Source organism: Acomys minous (genome assembly GCF_964271855.1).
Source record: "Acomys minous genome assembly, chromosome: 13".
Lineage (NCBI taxonomy): Eukaryota > Metazoa > Chordata > Mammalia > Rodentia > Muridae > Acomys > Acomys minous.
The window spans coordinates 48,903,972-48,927,026 of NC_140495.1; the positions used below are offsets into that span (position 1 = coordinate 48,903,972).

Consider the following 23,055-nt stretch of genomic DNA (forward strand, 5'->3'; position numbering starts at 1 on the left):
TAATGTTGAAAAAAAAATCAAACACAAATAGCCACCCCTCCAATGCTTTAAATTGCCTGTTCATTGATAATAAAAATGAGAGGTCAGGACAGTATGGTATTCAGAATCGTTAATTTATTAATTCAAAGTTCACCAGTTTTAACTTTGAATTTTGTAGAAATTAGGTTTTATAAAATTAAAAGTAGATAAAGGGGTGTTGGGGTTTTGGATATAATTCTCTTCTAAGCCTGCTTAAATCTAAAATTTCTGTGATTATTAATAAGCTATGTCTTATTAAAATGAAAGTATTGTATGGAATATTAGTTATAGCTTATTTTGTTTAGACAACTAGTCAAATGGCAAACTTCTGAAAAACACGTATTAAAGGTAGCAGTTACGCAATGATGTTTTTAGTTACTTTATTTTAGAAAAACAAAGGTTTCCAATTGATGCCATAAGGCAGAGTATCACAATTCGACAAGTTAACAGTAATACACTTTCAAAAACCTTTATAGCTTAGTCCAAACTAGAAAGTGTATTATTTCTACAATTAATTATTGTTTTTTCTCATTCTTGGGGCTCAGGCACATTCAGAAAAAATATATATTTATAAAAATAAAATGGCAAATTCAGTCCTGCCACTTAAGTCTTAATAGTCCACACTTAACAATTTCTGTGTAAGAATAGGTGAGTGGTTTCTCCCCTCCCCCCGTTCATCTCATCATGAAAAACTGATGAAAATATTATTACTTTTCTTTTCTCCCTCAAAATAGGGTTTCTTTGTGTAGCCTCACTCCGAAGATCAGGCTGACCTTGAACTTACATTGGCCTGACTCTGCCTCCGAGTGCTGGAAAATATTATTTTCTTAAAATAAAGAGCTACCAAGTCAAAATATTAGAAACATCATGAGCAATAAAACTGGGTAAAAACAAACAACACACACAATTGCTTCAGCTCTTCAAGAGACTTTTCCATTACTTTTACTCATTTGGCATCTTTTACATGAGTTCTAAACCAGGTTCCAAAAGTCCTCTGAGTAAGGAAGAAATCAAAACCTCTAGACCTAGTAAATCTCAAACAAATTTCAAACAATAGAAACTACAAAATATTGGTAAACACAACAAAGAGGAATTTCAGGGCAGAGGTGCTGGGGTTGCTGGGCTAAACATGCACATTCTCTGAAATACTCTTAAATGTTGTTGAGCACCAATAAGCTACGATTTTGAATTTCAGAAATCAGATCTTTACACATGAAAAAAAAAAAGGCAGAATCCCACTTTCCTGAAAGGATTCTGTTGTTGGTTTTTAGCCATGGGAATTAGAGTATCAATCATTTACTAGATTATGAAGAGGGGTGCCTTGATTCTAAAGTATGTTCTCCTGATAAGCAAACAGTATTCAGAATGATAACACACTCAAGAGAAAAGCACATGAATGAACAAATTTTAGTTTTGTTTTGTTTTTATGTGAGCAACCTGACAATGCAAATAAAAATGTCCTTAAGAATAAACAAGTAAAAAAGAGTTTAATACAAAAAACTTGACTTACAATCCACATACACATTTTGTTTTATCCGATGCACATTTTAAAAGTATAAATAGACTATGAGGATCAGTATAAAGTTGTTTTGCAGCAGAGAACCAAAGGACTCATTTGTAAAGAAAAATATTGCCGAAAACAAAGAATTATCTTTGCACTTCTGTTCATTGATGCAAAGCTGTGCTTTAGTTATTCTTTTTTTCTTACTAAGAACTTATTTACAAGGGATGATTGACAAGACAAAATACATACACAGTTGACAGTGATGAACAATACTAAAATATACTGGTGGGACTTCCCTTGTCTCTTTCCTTACCATACAGGATCATAAATGAGGAATCTCTATGCACTTCAGGTCTTTTCTCCTATAAAAAGGCTTGACCATTGGGCCCACTACCATGAACCTTCCTAAAGAATCATCTTTATTCTTTGGAGGAGCTTACTTTTCACAGTAACTTTTTTTTGAGTCAGGGTTTCTCTGTGTAGCCTTGGCTGTGCTGGACTCCTTTGTAGACCAGGCTGGCTCCGAACTCAGCGATCCTCCTCCCTCTGCCGCCCAAGTGCTGGGATTAAAGGCGTGCGCCACCATGCACAGCTCACAGTAACTTTTAACAGTGCGTATCTCCAGTTTCCATTAGAGAATATTCTTTTATTTCCTAAAAATTCCCTGTGACTACATATTTATAACATTATCAGTAAAGTTAATGATGATTAAATGTTAAAAATGGATGCTTTTGACTATGAAAAGGAACACTTGGACACAGACTATGATTAGCAATTCCCTAGCTCCAGACACACATGTTTAAGTTCAGTGCTGATTAGTATTGCATCTGAGATCAGAAGCTCCCCTGGCAACCAAAGCAGAAGCCCCAAGAAATGTCACTGTTGGAACTACACACGATGTCTGTAAATGCACAGCGGATCCTTTTAACAAACCCTAAAGTAGTCAAAGAACAGAATCTAAACATTACCTAATAAAAAATCAGAAATTAGCTAAAACGAAGGCCTCAAAATTAACAAACTGATCTGTAGTAAACATATTATCACAAAATACCTACTGTTAGGCATGACTGCATTCTGATAAAACATGAGAGGTCGTGACTGTCATGGAGGCAAAGGTGAGGGGCTAGAGAAGAGAACTCTCTCTATCCATGATATCTGAGTTTAACATGTTGATTGTATCACTGATATATTATAGTCTCCCACAATAGAGGTGTGGCAGTAAATTTTAAATTATTAGTTTACATATCATAAAATGTAATTTGTATTTCTTATGAAAACATTCTTAATTAATAGAAATATTGTAAGTAATATCAAGCTATAAAATAAAAATGAAACAAAACAAAATACCAGGCTGCTTTGGCTAAAAGTGAGATGGCCTCTCTTTCCTGCAGTAGTGGACAGTGTGCTCTGCTAAACAGCACAGCTTCAGCCCCCACTCCACACATATCTTGGTCATTTTGTAAAGGTCAATTACAAGATCCTTCTCCTACTTCATGGTACCATATGCCCGTATCGTAATAATGCAATGGAGTTTAAGTAAAAAAGTAACATTTCTCCTTTAAAAACAACTAGTAAAATAAAATCATTATGCTATATATAAAATCACTACTTTTAAACTTAGAACTTTAAGTTTGATAGATGGAAAAATTACCAGTTTCTCTTAAAATGTCTAAATTTTAAAGATTTCATCTGTTTATATAAACTTTATCCAAAATATAGGAGAATTGGTATAGTAGGTGAAAGTATTATTTCTCTTTGCAAAACACACATCTTCCACCTTAATGGTCAAGTTAAAATCCTGCCAAAGTTTCTTAACTTTGCCATAGAACATACACATAGACAGGTGTACAGACACTGGGCATCTGAACAATAGTTGACAGAACGATTTGACTTTGTTCTGGACAAACTCTTCATCTCTTTGCTCCAAACAGCTTCCATTTATGGAAGGATTACTTTAATTCATGCAGTTGTTAGCAAAATACAAAGAACATGTTCTCTTCTGTAAATAGATCATGATTAAATATCTAAATTCAATAAATACTCTTTAATAATTTGAAATCTTATCAAATATTTTCTTTCTGTGAAGTCTCAATCTTTCTTCTTTTCTAATACATCCTTGGGCTCTTGCACCGCAGGCACTAGAGACCCTCCACTGCTGGACTCCTGCTCTTTGTTCTCTTCTATCTGTTCTTGGTTTTCCATTTCGCTTTTGGACACTTCATATCGCTCTTCTATATAGCCTCCATCTGTGTCAGCTGTATAGATTCCATAGCACATGATACTGATGACACCCAGCGGCAGGCCAAAGAGAAAGCAGCCCATAAGTGGAGAGCTCTTGAATATAGACTGTGGGGAGAGAATTCAGTTGCACTTCAATGGAATTCTGACATAAAAAACATGATGTAAATTTAAAGCCACACAACTTTTCTCTCACTGTTACTGAACTCAGTTGCAATGAATAACTGTCAATACCTGAGCAGTATCTACCATGTTAAAGGCTCAATAAATAAAGCCAGATGTGGTGGTTCACATCTTTAATCCCAACACTCAGGAGGCAGAGGCAGGTGGATCTCTGTGAGTTCGAGGCCAGCCAGGTCTACAAAGAGGAGTCCAGGACAGCGAGGACTACAAGTGAAATCTTGACTCGAAAAACAAAAACAAACAAAAAGACTCCATAAACAAAAATTCTATGCTCATATATGCACATGTAAGTGTGCATGTGTGCAGAAATGGCTACAGGCAACAGGATAAGCAATCAAATAGCCTGATTATCAAGACCCTTCTTTTTCTCTTATCGCCTATAAATATCTCTTAGATGATTATTATCTATGTGGTAAACTCTAGGAAGTTGCTTGTGGGTTCTTTCTGGTAAAGAGTTAATATTCATGCTCATACACACACACACATACTTAAAGATTTATGTGTGTGTGTCTGTGTGTGTAGGTGCCTGGAGGCCAGAGGTATCAGATCTCCTGTAGCTGGAGTCATGGGAGGTTCTGAGCTGGGAACTGAACTTAGGTCCTTTGTAAAAAGTACCAGCTCTTAACTACAGAGCCATCTATTTATAGCCCTATACATACTCTCTTCACATGACATTCTAATATCTGAGTCATCTGGTTGTTAGTAAAGCTTTATTAATTTACTACTTCCTCTTATGTTATGTGCTATTTCCTCAGTTAGTGAATTGGTTTTACCACTAAGATTTATTTCATGGGTTGGGTCTGTTACTCTAAAAGAATACAGAGAACAAAAGGTAATTTTGGTTGATTCACAGAATAAGAGGTGGAAATTTGAGGATGAGTGAGAAAGAAGCAGAACACGACAATGTATGACTACTGACTCTAGCCCTAGAAAGCCTCAGCAATATTTAAAAGCCAGTAAGGAAAGTACTTCAGATGGGTGAGGTCTTCTGGTGAGTATCACTGGAAAAGGGAAAGGAAGTGCTCAGAACTGATGGCTGTTGTGACACTGTGTAGTGGACTGAAGACTGTTGAGAGGATGTGTGGTCCTGAGTGAAAGTGAGGGCAGCTGTCAGACAAAATACAAAGAGGACAAACCATTTAGGTGGAAACAGGATAGTGATAAACAGAAGGATGTTATGTATGGATAATTCAGATTACCCAAATTTATTCCTTACCAATAAGGCCACATTTTCATGGTTGCCTTTGCCTCAACAAATGAAAAGTGGCATGGAGCAAGACAGTTGGGATGAACAAATGAACTGTTAGAGAATTAATTCACATTTTAATTCTACAATTTAAGCCTGCCATATAAAGAAATAAAGTATTAAAGAAAGAAGGCAAGTTGAAAGAAACAGAGAGCAGACTGACAATGCCAAAATTTTCAGTTATTGAAGACACTAAATTAACTGCCAGAACTTACCACAATTGTAGATTTGGCATCAAATACTATTCTTTTCAATCTCTGCAAAATGCTATCACCTCCTTGGGCCTTTAATTTAATAAGAATAAGACAAGTTATACACATATTAGTAGTTCGTTATGTTACATACATAAAAATATAGCTAGAAGTAAAAATATTGATTCAAAAATATTATACCCTAGCCCCCAAAAATCATGTTAAATATTTATACCACTTATATATTCATGTTAAATATATATATTCCTACTTATCACGTTAACGTACTCTAAACAATTCATTCTTCCTTTACTTATAATCCTTGTGGCTTGCTGGAAGGTGGCCCACCCTCCCTAGGCTTGCACAAGCTCTGAGTTTCTCTGGCTGCTTAGCTACAGTGTGGCCAAAGACTTTCTTACTAAGTAGGAACATCCTCATGCAGATGGAGCTCAACAGATAGTGCTGAGATGAGTGCAGAGAAAAGTTCCTGGGGATATCAAACCTTGGCATCTAGCTACCCCAGAAGTCTGGACCATTCTTTGAATTGCTAAGCTATAGGACCAATGACATATCTGTTACAAGAGTCTGGTCAGGTTTCACTAACTCACAAACAAAAGGGCTCTCACTACTATAAGTCAGTTTCTTTCAATCAAAACAACACTTCAACACAGTAACATATTGCTACTATGTGACTCAGGGAGCTTCCCAAAGTCTGTGTAAAACTGAAAAAAAAAACATGTAAAAAACAAAACAATAATTAAATTATCACTGAAGCAACAAAGACTCATTCTGACTTTTTTTAAAATTACTGAATTAAGATATGTTTTCACGACTGTTCAATGAGTTGCAGCCTAGTTTGAGAAATACTACAATAAGAATTACAGTAACAAAAAGAATAGAAAAAGGAAAAAATAAGATCACATAGTCTTTATGACAATTCTTTCACATGATTATTTTTAGAACTCTTTGCTGGAGCTCTGGTTCTCAATACATTTCTTTTCTTTCTTTCTTTTTTTTTTTTTAAGATTTATTTATTTATTATGTATACAGTGTTCTGTCTGCATGTACACCTTCAGGCCAGAAGAGGGCATCACATCACACTACATTATGGATGGCTGTGAGCCACCATGTGATTGCTGGGAATTGAACTCAGGACCTTTGGAAGAGCAGGTGGTGCTCTTACCCACTGAGCCATCTCTCCAGCCCCTCAATACATTTCTTGATGGTTTAAAAAACTGGTTTTCATAGTCTGGCTAACTTAATTCAGTTGTCCTTAATTCAACTGACTCCAAAGGGTCATGCCAGGAAAATTCTCTAAAAAAGCATTATTCCGGGTCACAAACCTCCTAATATCTCTACCAGCTCTAGAGGCCAAGAATACTTTCCCCATCACTGTGATAGGCAACAGTGTCCCAAATAACTCTTTGAGGGACATTTGCCCCTGTGAGGCTCTAATAGGCTGACTGAATGAGGCAGGAGAAAGCAGTGGGTGGAAGCTGATTCCCTCTTCCCTCCAAGCAATGAATACCTATTCTTTTCAGGATCTAAGGTAAAGAACTGCTAGTTTCTCTTGTGCCTCTTTCCCTTCATCCCTCTGAAATGGATCTGAAACACTTACTGGTACTGTACCATCCAAAATGCTGTTAATGAACTGGACCATGTCACTGGCATCCTTAATATGTCGATCTAGCAAAACGTACTGTTGGTTAGAAGTATTCAGTACAACTATGGTTGGGACTGTCAACTCACTAGAAAAAAAAATAAAAATTTATATTAAGCACAGCAATAATAAATACTCTAGCGCTCAATTACATCTAAGTAGCTATAGTTAGAGAAGAAAAGAGATTTTTAATATCTTTACCTCTGTGGTTTACAGGAAGCTTTCAAAGTTTGTATAAACTTTACCATTAATCAAGATTGCATGAAAATATTCTAAAAACCAACACCTAAGTGATTAAAAGTGCTGTGCAAAGTATACATTTCTGCACAGTACTATACAGAATACTAATAACATTTAACTCTACCTCAGATGGTACTCAGAAACCCCAACAGGCAAGAGAGTGGTCTCTGGAACCACACTGTTTGAATCTGGAGCTTTCTCTTAACACTGCAGCATGTTAGTCAAGAACTTAAGCTTCTTACATGTAAAGCTTTTTTCTTATAAAATATGGAAACCAATAGTACCTAACTTGCTACACAATTACATGAGAAAATTCAAGCTAACCCTTCAGAATGGTTCCTTGTATACACTGAGTAAACATACATGTTAAATAAACACTATTGTGAATTCTCTGTAGTCTCCTGTCACTCTACCCAACAAGAGGACACATATATTTTCCAATGTACTTAAACATTCACCAGGCAGGTCACACCTTGGCACTTAAGCCCTGCTGTCATGGCTTGAATATGAAATGGCCTGGAAAGGCTCGTGTGTGAAGGCCCCCAGCTGGTGACATCATCTTTGTAGGCAGAGGAGTCTTCTACAGTTAAGCTGGCTAGATCTATCAAGTCACTGGTAACATGACACTGAAGGTTTCTCCTGCTTCCTTTTCTCTTCCTCTACTTTTACTTCTTAGTCACCTAAGGTGAGGAGTATCAGCCGTACAATTCCTGCTGCCACGATGATCTGCCTCATTCAGACTGAAAGCAGTAGAACCCACCAACACTGACTGAGACTTACATACCAAAATAAATTTTACCTCCTTTAAAACGTTTCCCTCAAAGACAAAAAAACTAAAACACACCCTTCAAACCTAACAACTTAAGCTGACTATGATGTTGTGACTGTAATTTGAGCTAAGATCTTACAACTGACTAAACTACGAATTAAATGCTTACCTACTGCTAGATACTATCATCGTGGATTATGATGTTAGTTATTGGAGCAAAAGTGCTGCGGAATGCTGCAAACATTTAAAAAATGAATCTATCAACTTAAATGGTCTTATCAAAGTCCCTATCATATACTGAAAAAAAATGAATTTCCATTATAGGGTTATAGAGGATATCTTTCCTCTTAGGTTTATACAAGATCAACTTTACAACTTCTATACACAATAATTGTTCTATGAGCAATAGGAAATTTATAAACAATTGTTTTCCTTTCTTTTTCTTTTTCTTTTTTTTAACATTATTAAAACTTTAGTGCCATTTGGGAAACAATGTGGAAGAGGGATGGAAGTGGAAATGAGAAAAAAACATAAACTCTAAAGAATGGGGAGTTGTGCTGCAAAAAGATGAGTGCTGTACATAACACAGCTGCTGCAACTATGAACTCACTGAACATGTGGTTCTCTGTGTAAGCCCTGCATGAGACTGGGTCTGTCAGCATTTCATCATGCACAAGGAAGGGGCCTCCGAGGTCCTGTCTCTTCCTGTGTGATTACTGGTAGTTAGTAGCTTTCGGGTCAGGAGGTTATAATTTTCTTCAGTGAAGTTACCAATAACCTATCACACACTTATGCAAACAACTCAGACTTATTGGGCAGAAGTGTTTCAGAGAAAGATGTGGGGGAGAAAGGGAGGGAAAGATGGTTAAAAATATCTAAAATTTATTCTACACTTGCATGAATCTGTCAGTGAAATTTTATTTATTTATTTATTTATTTATTTTCTCAAGATGGTTTCTCTATGTAGCTTGGACTTACTTTGTAGACCAGGCGGGCTTTGAACTCACAGCGATCCACCTGCCTCTGCCTCCGACTACCACACCTGGCGTGAAATTTTAAAATTTAAAGAATACCCTCTAACTAGATAGGACTCATAGTGGAGGGATGGGAGCACCAGCCCACCCATAAAAACTTCGACCCCAAATTTACCCTGCCTACAAGATGTGCAGGGATAAAGACAGAGCAGACACTGAAGGAAAGTCCAACTACAGCCTCGTACCACCCCATGGGAGAGAGCCAACCCCTGACACTATTAACAATATTCTGCTATGTTTGCAGACAGAAGCCTAGCATCGCTGTCCTCTGAGAGGCTCCACTGAGCAGTGGATTGAAATGGGATGTAAAGAAAATTAAGAAAAAAAAAGAACAAAGAAAAAATACTGTCAATTACTTCAAGCATCTTCGATTATTGCATGTGGAAGTCAGACAACTCTCAGGATTGGGCCTCTTCTGACACCTTGTGGCATATGGGGATCAAACTCAAGTTGTCAGGCCTATGAGGAAGTGGCTCTACTCAGTGAACAACCTTACCAGCCCACAATAACTTATTAAAATATGTATTATAAAAACTATAAATTTACCTATTATAGAATGATTTGAAAATGTTATTATGTTGAAGTAGGAGACAATCTTTATAGTAAAGAATAAAATTAAATCTTAATAAATTCAAAATACAGGATTTATAAAATAAAATCAGACATTTATTGGGGGGATGTCAGCATCAGAAAATGACAGAAAGTGCTTTTTGGTATGTTTTTTCCAGCTAATTAAGTCGCTCTCCATCTCTCAAAATTAGTAATATCAAAGTGGAAAAACCATCAATACTTTACTTACTCCATCAGCAAGGTGTTTATATAGTCATTTCCATCCATATGGCCAAACTGAAAATCTCTGTAAGACACAAGCAACAACAAAGAGAAAGAAGAGAAAGAGCACAATATTGGATTAAGAGAAAAAAGGTACACACCACAAACTAGAACTTGTAAGCACATAAACTTCCAACACTGAACATGGAACCCCTGACATTTACACCAGAGTGTTTTCAACTCAGTTTTGATAAGCAAATACACAACCAACAAACTGGACATTTCACCTCACTATACATGTTTAAAAGACAGGGAATGAAATGTGCTGCAAGTAAAATACATTTAAAGAAAGTGAGCCAGGTGTGGTGGCACACGCCTTTAATCCTAGCACTCAGGGAGGCAGAGGCAGGTGGATCTCTGTGAGTTCAAAGCAAGCCTGGTCTACAAGGAGAGTTGCACATAGCGAGGACCATTACACAGAGAAACCTTGTCTCAAAAAACCAAAAAAGAAAATAAAAAAGCGGATTTACTGTGAAATAGGATCACTCAGAAGAGGTCAGCTACCATGTACCATGAGAATTGCACAATGAACTTTTAGTAGATTTTATACAAAGAAAATAATGAATCCTCGAGGTTTCTCTTGCTGTTTTGGTAGCAGCAACAAACATAAAAAAATGAAATACAGCAAAAATTCTTATTCCTAAGTAACTTTTTACATTTCATTAGTATTTTGAGTTTTTTTTTTTTACAATCACTTTCCTGGCATGTGAGTGTTCATTTAAATTGTTTCAAATTTGCAAATTTATGTGACTATTTTTCTACCATAAAACATGTGTCAAACACTCTCAGGAAGTAGGAATGGGATGAATTATAAATGACTGGGTGCAGCAGCTTCTCCAACTTTTAAGATGTGGCATAGATATGTCCTCATGCTGACTGGAAGCTCCAGGTCAATTAATTCTTGATTTACCTTTCAAAGTATGAGATATGATCTCTCTTATCTGAAATGCTGGGGCCCAGAAGTGTTTGACATTTCTGAGTTTTCATGGTTTGGATTTGCGTACAATGAGCTCCCTAGGGCAGGGACCCAAATGTTCAGTACAGAACTCATGCAGAGTCTTTGGTTGGTGCTTCAGTCTCCAGGCTGGCGCTGTCAGTTGGCTCTGTTGGTCTTCTTGGGGTGCTCCTGTCACCTCCAGGTCCTTTTCCCCTTCCCCCTTTTCCACAAGAATTCCTGTACATTGCCTTGTGTTTGGCTGCGACTGTTTCTAACTGCTACTGGGTGGAGCCTCTCAGAAGACAACTATGCTCCTGCCTGCAAGCAAATCTTTAGATAAGAATATCTTTAATAGTGTCAGGGCTGGCTCTTTCCCATGGGTGGGTCTTAGGTTGAGCCAAGCACTGGTTGGACATTCCTTCAATCTCTGCTCTAACTTTATCCCTGCACATCTCTCCCTACACAGACGTAGCTGATGGGCAGCTCAGGCTTTCTGTGGGTCCACTAGTAAGAGGAGTGGGGGCTCTCTCTGACATGGACTCTGTTGGCTGTTGTTTGATCATTTCCCCCTGGTGGGACAACCTTAGCAGGCCACAGGGGAAGAAGACACACTTAGTCCTGATGTGATTTGATGAGCTGGGATAGAAGGGAAGGAGGCTCCCCTTTTTTGAGGAAGAGGGGATGGGGGAGGGAGGAGGGAGAGGGAGCGTGGGCCTGTGAGGAGAGGAGGGATGGGGCTATGACAGGATATAAAGTGAATTAAAAAAAATACAGAACTCATTTTTCCCTCCTCATATACACCTTATACACATACCATGAAGGAAGTATCACAATTCTTTAACATGACTTTGTGTTCTAACCACTATCATGGGAAGGCAGGTGTGGAATTTTCCACTTAGTGCTGTGTCAGAGCCCATGCATTTAGACCTTAGAGCATCTAAGATGCCAGCCTTAAATTTTTGAGATTAGGGATCTTAACTACTTTTAATTTACTTCACTGATAAACCGAATTAAACAGTGACAAACTTTCAAACAAAGTCAACTTTTCAGAAAACATGCACATACCTATGGAAGTGGTCTCTGAAATCTCTAGCAACTTCTTGAACAATTGACTTTAATCTGTAGAAGAATAAATACATAAATATGTCACCTCTTCAATTAAAAGGTTTAACTATCCCATTACAACATCTGTTGCAAGACACTCTATGTAGACTACACAAAGCTGGCATGGCATTTGAAGCTTAAATCTGTTTCAAAGCAACTATACTTGGTATGCTCAAGTGATGTGTTTTCCTCATCAATGACTGCAATAGCCACAAGCTTTCCTGAAATTAAGAATAGTATCTTTCATTTCCTTGAATTGAGAAAGACATAACTCACATAACCCATACTTGTCAAATATTACTTCTGATACCAGACTATGTTTCTAGATTCCAATCATCATTTACGCATTGGTGGTTCAGTGGTAGAATTCTCACTTGCCAATCATTATTTACACATTACATAAAATTAAGCCAACATATTTGCAGCCCAGACCAGTAAATTAGTCAACTTCAAATGATACATTTCTTCTACCTCTAGGAGGTAAATACTAATAATTTTATTTTAATTTCTCTAAAATTATTTTATGCAAACCAACAACGTAATGAAATATTTTGTCAAAAGCTACACCATAAAAAAGACATTGCCAGATGTGGTGGTACATGCCTTTATCCCAGCACTCAGGAAGGCAGAGGCAAATGGATCAATGTTAGAGGCCAGCCTGGTCTACAATGTGAATCCAGGATAGCTAAGGCTACACAGGGAAACACTGTTTTGAAAAAGCAGCAACAGCAGCAGCAACAACAACAATAACAACAACAACAACAAAAAGACATTGATTTAAAAACATTTACTAAAAATTGCTAATAAGCCCTAGTAGTTTATAACACTAAGGAAATTATTTTTGCTTAGCCATTTCCTCTGTTACAATTTCACCAGTGATGGCATATAGAATCAAATTGAGTGACACTACTTTTGAAGTATAAGTAAAACAGTAAGTTATATGCCTACTGACAATGTTCAGGAGGGTAGAACAATGTAATAACAGTAGTGTTCGGGGTGCTGACATGGGTTATGTTCTCAGCACTGTACCAAGCAGGGAGAATAAAAGTGAGATACCACTCTCTAATACTTATGTAACTGAACATAAGCAAACTCCCATTTATTTTAGTAAAGCAAGTTTTTCTGACTTATGAGGAAAAATTAAATGAATTTATATACATAAATATACTTGAGTATAGTTTCACTCGAGGTAGAAACACAAATGTAGGAATAAGTTAAAAACCAAACCAAACCAAACTAACCAAACCAAAATCCACCCCCCAAAATCCCAAAACCAAAAAATTAGCATCATTTACATTATTTTCATGCTTTTCCTAATCTCACCCTGCATAATACATCTCTAATACATCTACATAATCTTGATTCACTGTTAGCTTTTTGTTGAAAACATCATCTATAAGAATTATTTCATTTCTTGAAATATTTCATGTACTATTCAGTGCTTAATTTTTCATTTTGTTTTTTTCTTATTCTTCTTTCCCCCCAAGACAGGGTTTTCCTGTGTAATAGAGTCCTGGCTGTCCTGGACTCTCTCTGTAGATCAGGCTGGCTCGAACTCACAAATATCCATCTACCTCTCTGCCTTCTGAATGCTGGCATTACAGACGTGTGCTACAGCACCTGGCTTCAGTGCTTAATTTGAATTGTGTCTAATTTTCAAATGTTTCTTCCCTATCGCTGTATTTCCATTTCATGATCATGAAACTGTGAGAGGGAACACATGTGGTAACAACATATAGATGTCCCACCTTTAGTGGGGTCTAAGCCTATACAATACTCTCCTAATAAAGTAAGCTTCTTATAATTTTTAAACTTTCTATGTGTGGCTAACTCTTATATTTCTATTTATTTTTCTTTCTTTGTCATTTTCTATCATATGACCTTAAGAAATGAACAGTATGACTGATTCCCACTCACAAGTAACAGCAGACCTTAGGAGACAGTGAGAAGGCTTCACTTTAACTTGTAGCTTCATGGTTTTTGTTTGTTTGGTTTTGGTTTTGGTTTTTTATTCCCTTATTCTTGAATCATTCAGGCCCTTGTCTTCCTCATCACCATCAGGTGTTAGTAAACCTCTTTGGCTACACTGATCCTCATATGAAAGTATATATCCGTGGTACTCTAAGTCTCAACTCTTAGAAAGCAGAACTAGCAAACATAAGTGTACTTTAATTAGGAAATGCAGCTTTAAAAGAACCAGTAAATAAGCACTCAAAGAAAAATTCTGTAATGAAGCGGAATGGCCATATGCTTGTTACCTGTGTCACCAAGTTCATACAAAAGGAAGCCATCCATAGTAAGGTAGTTCTGAAATCTCTCCCTGCTGATCCATGTGGACAGATCGCCATCTTCATACTCTTGAAACAAAGCAAAGGAAATACATCAGCGTACAAGGCAGCTGTAATGTCTCAATTCAGCAAAGTGATAACGTATCTAAAACAGTATTATAATTATAAAACCTTAAGCTGGTTCTTAGGTAGTTTATAGTTGCCTGAATTAAGGGCCTCTTAGCAGGTTTAGAATAAGAGATTTGAAGGCTGAGTCTAGATACTGCTAGACATTTTAACTTGGGAGAAAAAAGAAAACACTCTTCTTTAAAAATACATAAAATAGTAACAATGGTCAAGTATACATTGAACACTTCTAGTAGCATTTTCTTAACCAAAAAGAAGGTAGGTACAGACAAATATATGGGTTCTTTCCTTTCTCCTCTTTTCATGTATGCAAGTTCTTCTCAAGTTCATTTGACTGGTGATGACTATAAACATTCAAAAACTATCTCCTGAATGAATGCACTTTGATGTTTCACTGTATAGATCACCTTATCTAATACTCTAATGATGTAGGACAGTCATGTATCTGCCACACTATCCCCTGTATAAATTAAAGGACAGAAATAACTATGCAACATTAGGTGGGTAATGCAGGACATCTAATGTATAGCACGAGTGATAATTATGTATCAAGTTAGTTCAATGGAACACAATGACAAAAATTAGAGATGTGTAGTTTTCTCTGCAGTTATCAAGACATAAAATATAAGAAAATATCAAAACATGTTCCTTTACTAAAGCAAGGAAAATAATTTTTTTCTTCAGTGGTCCAACAATCAAGTGGTTACCTAAAAAAATATAACCCCCATTTTTAAAAAGAAGGATAATGAAACACAGTGAAAAAATTTCATTAGGATTTGCTTTGAATTACTTCAAAAGAAAAACAATAAAACTGAAACAACTACAGTAAGGTCCTGTTAACCATTTATGAGTATGAGGGTTTTATTATATCTTTCTTTTTATGATGTATGGATGATATAAAAATAAAATTTAAATAAAGTATTTTCTGACAGAGGGGGAGAAATACCTAAAGAAGGTAAAGAGTTTCATTCTGCTGAGGATATTTTATTTTATCGGTGTGTGATGAAAGCTAACTATCCTCCTAAAATTAAGTCTGAACATTTTAATGTATAGAAATTGAATACAGATTATTTCTTAAAGTGGCAAATAATTACACACACACACACACACACACACACATCAATGGAAGCAACTAAGAATGAAGTACATTGTTGGAAATCTACTGAAGGATTAAAAGATGATTCTATCAAATGTGATACTTTGTAAGTGGCAGCACTTACACAATATTTTATAAATGCCTGCTTATAACAATGTTTTAATTATGAAAGGCCTTATGTGAGTTAAAGCTTTGGAACTTACCATCATAAACAAAGTAAGTGTTGTCCTTGAAAACAAGCACAGCAGGAATCTCTTTCAGTGTCACATACTGCAGAAAAACATCAGAAGTTTGAAATTTTAACGCCAATAATTCAATTAGTACCTGTAATAGCATGATCTGGTGCTTTGTATTTGATTGCGAATTATTTTGTTCCAGAGATCTGCTTGCTTTCTCTTACAAGCACATTCTCCGGTACATCTTCCCTTACTGTGTAAATCTTGCTCTACCTAATTTAAAGGTGATTGGTTAAAAAAAAACCGCTGAAGCCAGGTGTGGTGGCACACACATTTAATCCCAGCACTTGGGAGGCAGAGGCAGGCAGATCGGATCACTGTGAGTTCAAGGCCAGCCTAGTCTACAAAATAAGTCCAGGACAGCTAAGACTACACAGAGAAATCTTGTCTTGAAAAACCAAACCAACCAACCAACCAAACAAAAACCAAACCAAACCAAAAAACCAAAAAACCAAAACCAAACAAACAAAGCAAACAAACCAAAAATCAAAAACCAAAACAAAATGCTGAAGCCTGGGCAGGGCAGAAGTGAGAGGTGGAGCTAAGGTTCATGGGGAGGAGATAGGAAAAGAAGCAAATGGCTTGGAGGAGCAGCTCTAATGATGGAGCAAAGCAGCCCAGGTGAGAAACACGTGCAAGTATTTATGATTTATGGATGGGAAGTAGCCCAGATAGGAATTATTAGAGCAATTGGCATAGGATATGGGACTGGGAGATGAAGGGTAGTTGAGAGGGGAAATATTTGCTCAGCCCCAGGTAAAATAAGGCTTATCTAAAATCTATCAGGTGTCTGTGTACTTATTGATTTGGTAGCAGGTTAGAGAATAATACCACCATAACAATTACAGGCTTTTAATAATAAACATTATTAACCATTTTTATTTTCTACATTAAGTACCTACAATTAATTTCAAAAGCATTGAAAAAAACTAGGAAATAACCCCTCACCCACACTACTGAAGACTAGAAAGAGTACAATCTTAAATTCAGCTAAATTTTATGTTTTCAGATACCTCCCTGGAAGCATGCTGCCTGACATAAGAAAAGACAAGGACCTCCCCAGTACTCATCAGCTTTGTGATACTCAGTTACTTCATCTAGATTCAACTGCCTCAGCCTAGAAACTTAAAGCCAATGACAACATCTACCTCCCAGGATAATTATGGATGACATTAGGCAACAAGTACTCTCCAAACTACTTTTTAAATACTATTGGCATTCATAAGGAATCATCTAAAAGTACCTCCTTCTATTTTGTATGTATTTCAAACAGGTAAAATTATGAAAAATTAGGCTAGGCAATTACCCATGAGTATATGTAACCCAAAAGTAACAGTGAATAGATTCAGGTACATCTCAGCACAGAGGCAATATGATAAATGATCTTGCTACATTGTAACTAAAAATTACATAATACTATCATAATATCGGGTAGTAAAAAAGCTCTCAATCATGACTAGATTTGCCTGTTCTTGGCCACTCACCCACAAAAATGTTAGGAAGTTTCTGTGTTAGCATGAGGCATTGCTCCCTTCCAAAGCAATGAAGTGGCCTTTCTTGGAAGGACTTACAGCAGATAATCCATTTCCATATCTATCTCTTCCTTACATTCCATGGCGTTTACATTACAGGAGGTGCTGGTCTGCTCTCTATTGTTTTAGTTTTTTCTTTGTTTTTAAAATATAAAGTCTCATTGTAGCCCAGGCTAGCCTTGAGCTCCTGCCTCTATTTCCAGTTGTATAATAAATATCATGTACAGCTAATTCTTTAGCTTCAAAGAGATAGTGGTTACACAACTATTTGCATGTGCCAAAAATAACACATCTGTACACCAAAATGGAAGGATCTGACTGTAAAATATAAAAATTAATACTTAGATCTAAAAAAAGGAGAAATGACAAATTAAGGGTATGAACATTATGTGCTCTGAAAAAATAATATGTCTTCTACCAAAATAGGTAAACTGGAGTGGATTTAGATTGGCAAAAGTAGAGGTTCTTTAACATGTTGAAAACATTTCAGAATTTCCATTGTAACATAAAAACCTATGTACTAAAGCAGTGGTTCTCAAGCTGTGGTCGTGACCCTTTTGGGGTCAAACTACCACTTCACAGGGATTGAATATCACACATTCTGAATATCAGACATTTACATTTTAAGGTTCATAACAATAGCAAAAATTATAGTTATAAAGTAGCAATGAAAATCATTTTATGGTTGGGTTACCAAAACATGAGAAACTGTATTAAAGCATCGTAGCATTAGGATGGTTGAGAACCAGTGTGCTAGAGTACACTCTAAGTTATTTCATATTCACCTGCTTATTGACTCCCAAGTTCAAAGGTTAAGTGCTCTGTGAATCTACTTTCACAACATTGTGCTCTTAGCACTTTCAAATGAACCGACTTGAGTTCCTTATGAACTTCACCTTCATTATACATGCTGTAAAATATACAACAAGAATTGTCTTCTGCTTGCTTCTATCCCCTTCTCACAGTGATATAGGAAGACTGGCTACTGTGCTGCTGTTCAAATATGCAAGTTATGCTCTTGTCTTGGGCATTTGAATTATCTCCTCTTTTCTGATATTCTATCCATAGACCTGTGTGAGGCTCTTTCACATCAAGCAGGCTTCAGTTCAAATATTTTCTGCTCACACCTCCCTCTTTCCTTACCTTTTTGGATCAAAAAAATTAAACAGCTGTCCATCCCTACATATCCCAACTCTCACAATGTCCACTTACTTTTGGTAGCATCTCTGGAATCTTGTTTTTGTAGTATTTATTTACTACTGGATGTGAGGGGCCAGAAGTAGACTGCATTTGCAACAATACATAATTTATTACTTAAAAGCACCTTTGGGGTTTGATATATACAACTGCTTACCAATATTATTTCATAAAGAAAGAAGGTCACCAATGTAATGTAACCACAATCTCTAAGTGCCATGATTGTGGAAGCATTGGTTCATGAATTATAAACAGTCTGACATCAGTAGTAAAAAACTTTTCATACAACATTACAAATAAATCTGACATGTAGAACCAAATCAAAATTCATTAAATCAAATATTAAATATTACCTCAGGAACCACATCTTCTGAGGCAGAAAAGAAGTATGTATACACAATTAACTCTGAAGCAGCATCTATGTATTTCTCCTATAATTTGAACAGAAAAAGGATATCTTAAACATTAAAGATAAAAATTTATTCCTTATTTAATAATCCAATTAACTATAATATACTATAAAGATTTCCTACCATGTTACCTTTCAGTGAAATAAGACACTATAACTAAAACAAATGTACTGTTGTGAAGGCAAACCACCATTGCAACTAAGTGATCCTACCCTCCCCTTCAAAAAGAGTTGATGAATTATAACACAAAGTCGACTCAGGTTTATTAATAGAGATTAGCAATGATGATTAATGATGATGGTGGTGACAATAAGAAAGGTATACACAAATACACATATACATTAAGTAAACTTAAGCACAGTGCTTTGCTTTAAAAAGGTAACATCTGAACAACAGTTTTCAGTCTTTCACTTAAAGTACGAAAAAGTGATGCAAAATTAAATAAACTGCTCAGTAACATAAAAAAAAACTAAGGCAGGCAAGCTTTATCCAAATTTCACTTAATTTCAATTTGATAATTTCATAATTGTAAATTTAGTAAGAGAGACTAAAGAAAGTGTTTTCATTGTGAAAAATAGATAAGCTAAAATATTTTGCTTCAAAGTTTTGGAAGAATCATAGCTGCATAGCAAACATAAAATTACAACATGTCTGTTCATGTGGAAAAAAAAGATAATGTCATACTTTTAAGGGTGATTCTCCACCAATATAAACAAAAAATACACGGTGCCTCTTCCGTACATGGTCGAACATTTGTTGACTTGGAAGAGGTCGAATCAGAGCCCTGTGTGAAAACAAAACAAATGGTAGTGAACTAAAGATAGAGCACAATTCATTCTTATGGGACATGTTTTAGCAATGTATTATCTGCACTTATGTATATCACCAAACCCACTCAAGTAAAATTTCAGCCTATGGTACTTGTGTACTACATAGTAAAATTCTATGTAGTATGCAAAATTAAATCTGACAGCTTCAAATCATTTTAGACATCATCGACACTATTTTAAATTAGTGACATATAGAATGATCATCCATTTATAGTCCTTGGCTAAAAGCAAGACAATTCACCTGAGAATTCTTTCCTTTTCAAAAGCATACTTACAGAAATAGTATCCCAGGAGTCAACAAGAGTTAATATTTATATGTGTCAATTTAAATACTACATACTTCTTAAGTACCCTATAGAGGTCAAAGTCCCAAGCTTCTAATTTATATTACTATTTATTTTCAGAAAAATAAAATGGAAGCACAAAGAGAAAGCTTTCCTACAAAATTTAATAAACAGTCATTTTTAAAACAAATGGATAAATGAATGACAATAAAGGTTACTATAAAACATATCACTTATAAAGTTAAGAGATAAAATAAATGCTTTCTTTTTAAAAATATGGTATAGATTATCATACTTTTAGTCGACAAAACTTATAAAATAAACAGAACCTATTTTGCGAAGTGAACACTTTCAAAACACACAGTTTTTAAGGTCATTGCATCATTCTCCCGAGCCTCTGCTTCAACCCTTCATAATTAACCAGCAAGTGATGCAACTCTAAACTGAGTCATGAAATCTCCCCTACTCCAGAGGCACTCTCACATCAGGAGAATCTCTTCTTACAGTTAAAGAAAAACGCAATCAATAACTGCCAAACATAAAACTACCTGAAGCCACAGGAGAGTCAAGTGTATACCACTACCCTCATTTACCTCAAATAAACGTGTTTCAAAATTTATTTATTCACACAGTAAATGAAGAGAAATATACAATCAAAATGAGAAAATACAATTGAAATTACATATAAGAGTCACAAACTATAACAAAGATCATTCCTAAATCTGTGCATTTACACAAATATTTTGAGGCTTAACTTTACACCACGAACCTATCCTGTTTCAACCTCAAGCTATTTATAATTACCAATATATCCTATTAAGCTAATAAAGTGTGTAGAACTTTAAAGCCAATATAAATTGATCTTGACAAGTGCTCTTCACAAAGATACACATAAGCATATTACAAATATAATTATAAACACTGATATTCTTTACACATTAGCAAGATGTAGATATCTTGTTTTTGAAAAATCACATTCAAATCAGCAAGAACTGCTTGTGAAGGATCTACTTCCTGATCAGCAATAAGTCAAAGATTGGTAATTCAGTGCAAATGGCTCACTGGGTTTTAACTATGTCACTAGCTAAGCAAATACTGCCAGAATACTTTGCAGGTAGCATTGAAAAAAATGTGATGGTAAAGAAAATTAATTTAGATGTATTTAAAAAAATATTTTCATCACCACAAACTAGAAATGAAACCCCAAGTCTCTAAGAGCAATAACATCTGGGCTTCTTTTAAGACTCTGAAATTAGAGAAGACGCTATGTAAGTTGATACACGGCATTACAACATAAGAACTATTTCTAAAAAATAAGATTCATGAAATTGCTAACAGATACTCCTAATTTCTTTTACCATGTTTCCAATTACTCATAACAACTATGGTCTGATAATACTAAGTAGAAACTTCCACAGGAACCAGTCCATAAGTTAAACTGTGCACTGTTCTGAATAACAGGAAGCCCCACTGTACACTGCTTTCCTTCAAAGAGTACAGAGACAGCCAGTAAATCACTCAGGGCTGTGAGCAAGTAATCCTTAGTTTGTTTATCAATGGATACAAAGTGCAGAAGTTAGTGACATTGGAAATCCAGATACTAAAGAAAGGAAATCAAGTGCTTCCTTTAAGTGAAAAGCGAGAAGTACAAGATATTTTGAAAGAAAGGAAAAAAAAAACATTCATATGATCTGGTACTAGGCAGTTTCAAGCATCTCTGGGAGGAGTTGAGGTAGGGGCTTAGGATGTCCTTAATATATAGGACAGACTGTTGTATCTATAATAAAAATTTTGAAAATATATTAAAATTCATTGGAGAAAAAAATTAACATAAACTATATCATCTATCTTTACAGAACTTCACTGCATATGCTATATAACCTTATATTTTCATAAATGTATACAACACATTTAATATCTAAAATATGTATGTTCAATATAATCTACTAAAATACATTTCTTTCAAATACTAAAATCATATAGTAAAGGCTTTTTCAACTTACCCAGATACTCTGTGAGCAAACTCAATTATATCATCTTTAGTCCGTGGTCCTCTATAATTATATGCCAAGTCTCCCTTTAATCTTAAAAATAAAAGATAAGAATTGGAAATTAATCGTCCTCATATTTACTCTCAATCCTCCTCTACTAAAGTATAAGCTTAAAATGCATAAAACACTAAATAAGAAGAAGCTTTAAGAGCAGCGCACTTGTGTAAAGCAGAGTGTGCAGAGTCCCCTGAGACTTACAATGCACAGGAAAAGGCAATGTGCCACATACACATCAGAGATACATTTTAATCTGTAGTGTAGAGTTATAGTATGAACCTTCAGAAAAGTGAGTAATTTGTACATTTACAGTCAAGAGCTTAAATCAGAGTAATTTTAATCATTCTCCATCAAGCGGAAAATAAAAGGACTAGGGACTAGATTATTTTGGTGGTAGCAAAACCCCCAATATGCATCATGAATTAGGCATAAAAATAGTTTTCCTAAAACACAGATTATCTTCCAAAAGACATGTCAATGAATAAATTTATATCTAACCAACTGTACAGATACAAAAGAGCAATTAATAGGCAAAAACAGAGCTCTTAATAACAAAGAGGAAGGACCATTAACATACACTGTAATAGAATAACATTTTCAACAAAACAAAACTAAAAACAAAGGAAAAATGTCAATTAAAAAAACCCAGACTAATATAAAAAATTTGGGGTTTTAAAATATTGGGGTAAAGTTAGTTTACTTAAAATAAAAAAACTGAAAAAAAAATGGCTTAGCTGCTCACAGCACGAAAATAAGATTAATGTAAAAAACAGGAAAATTTAGCAAAATCATTTTAAAACATTTTTTCCCAACTCACCACATTGTTTTCCAACTTAATTTCTCTAGTACACATAGATTAAAATGAATATTTATCATTTTTCTCTAATAAAGTTAGTGTCATTAATTATACAAGAATGAAATCTCTTAGATGTGATTTGCAGTGGCAAAGCAGAAACATACTGGGGCTCCTCAAGAGACCTTTCATAATGTATGATGTACACCTTAAGTGTAAGTGTAAGTGCATGTTACACAGTAAACATCCAGAACACATTT

The 23,055-nt window shown here is 35.5% G+C and overlaps 1 pseudogene across 1 annotated transcript in view; it reads right to left on the reverse strand.

Annotated features, from left to right (window-relative positions):
- Window positions 1–929: 929 nt before the first annotated feature.
- The window catches only part of LOC311581037 (protein disulfide-isomerase TMX3-like), a 33,616-nt pseudogene continuing 11,490 nt past the window's right edge, over window positions 930–23,055 (reverse strand). Inside the window, exons 6-16 of the transcript XR_014783544.1 lie at window positions 21,958–22,038; window positions 19,525–19,624; window positions 18,784–18,861; window positions 15,669–15,735; window positions 14,214–14,312; window positions 12,119–12,176; window positions 11,917–11,970; window positions 9,883–9,939; window positions 6,999–7,128; window positions 5,405–5,473; window positions 930–3,868 (exon numbers count right to left, since the gene is read on the reverse strand). The product of XR_014783544.1 is annotated as a protein disulfide-isomerase TMX3-like (transcript). The remainder of the gene's footprint in view (window positions 3,869–5,404; window positions 5,474–6,998; window positions 7,129–9,882; window positions 9,940–11,916; window positions 11,971–12,118; window positions 12,177–14,213; window positions 14,313–15,668; window positions 15,736–18,783; window positions 18,862–19,524; window positions 19,625–21,957; window positions 22,039–23,055) is intronic.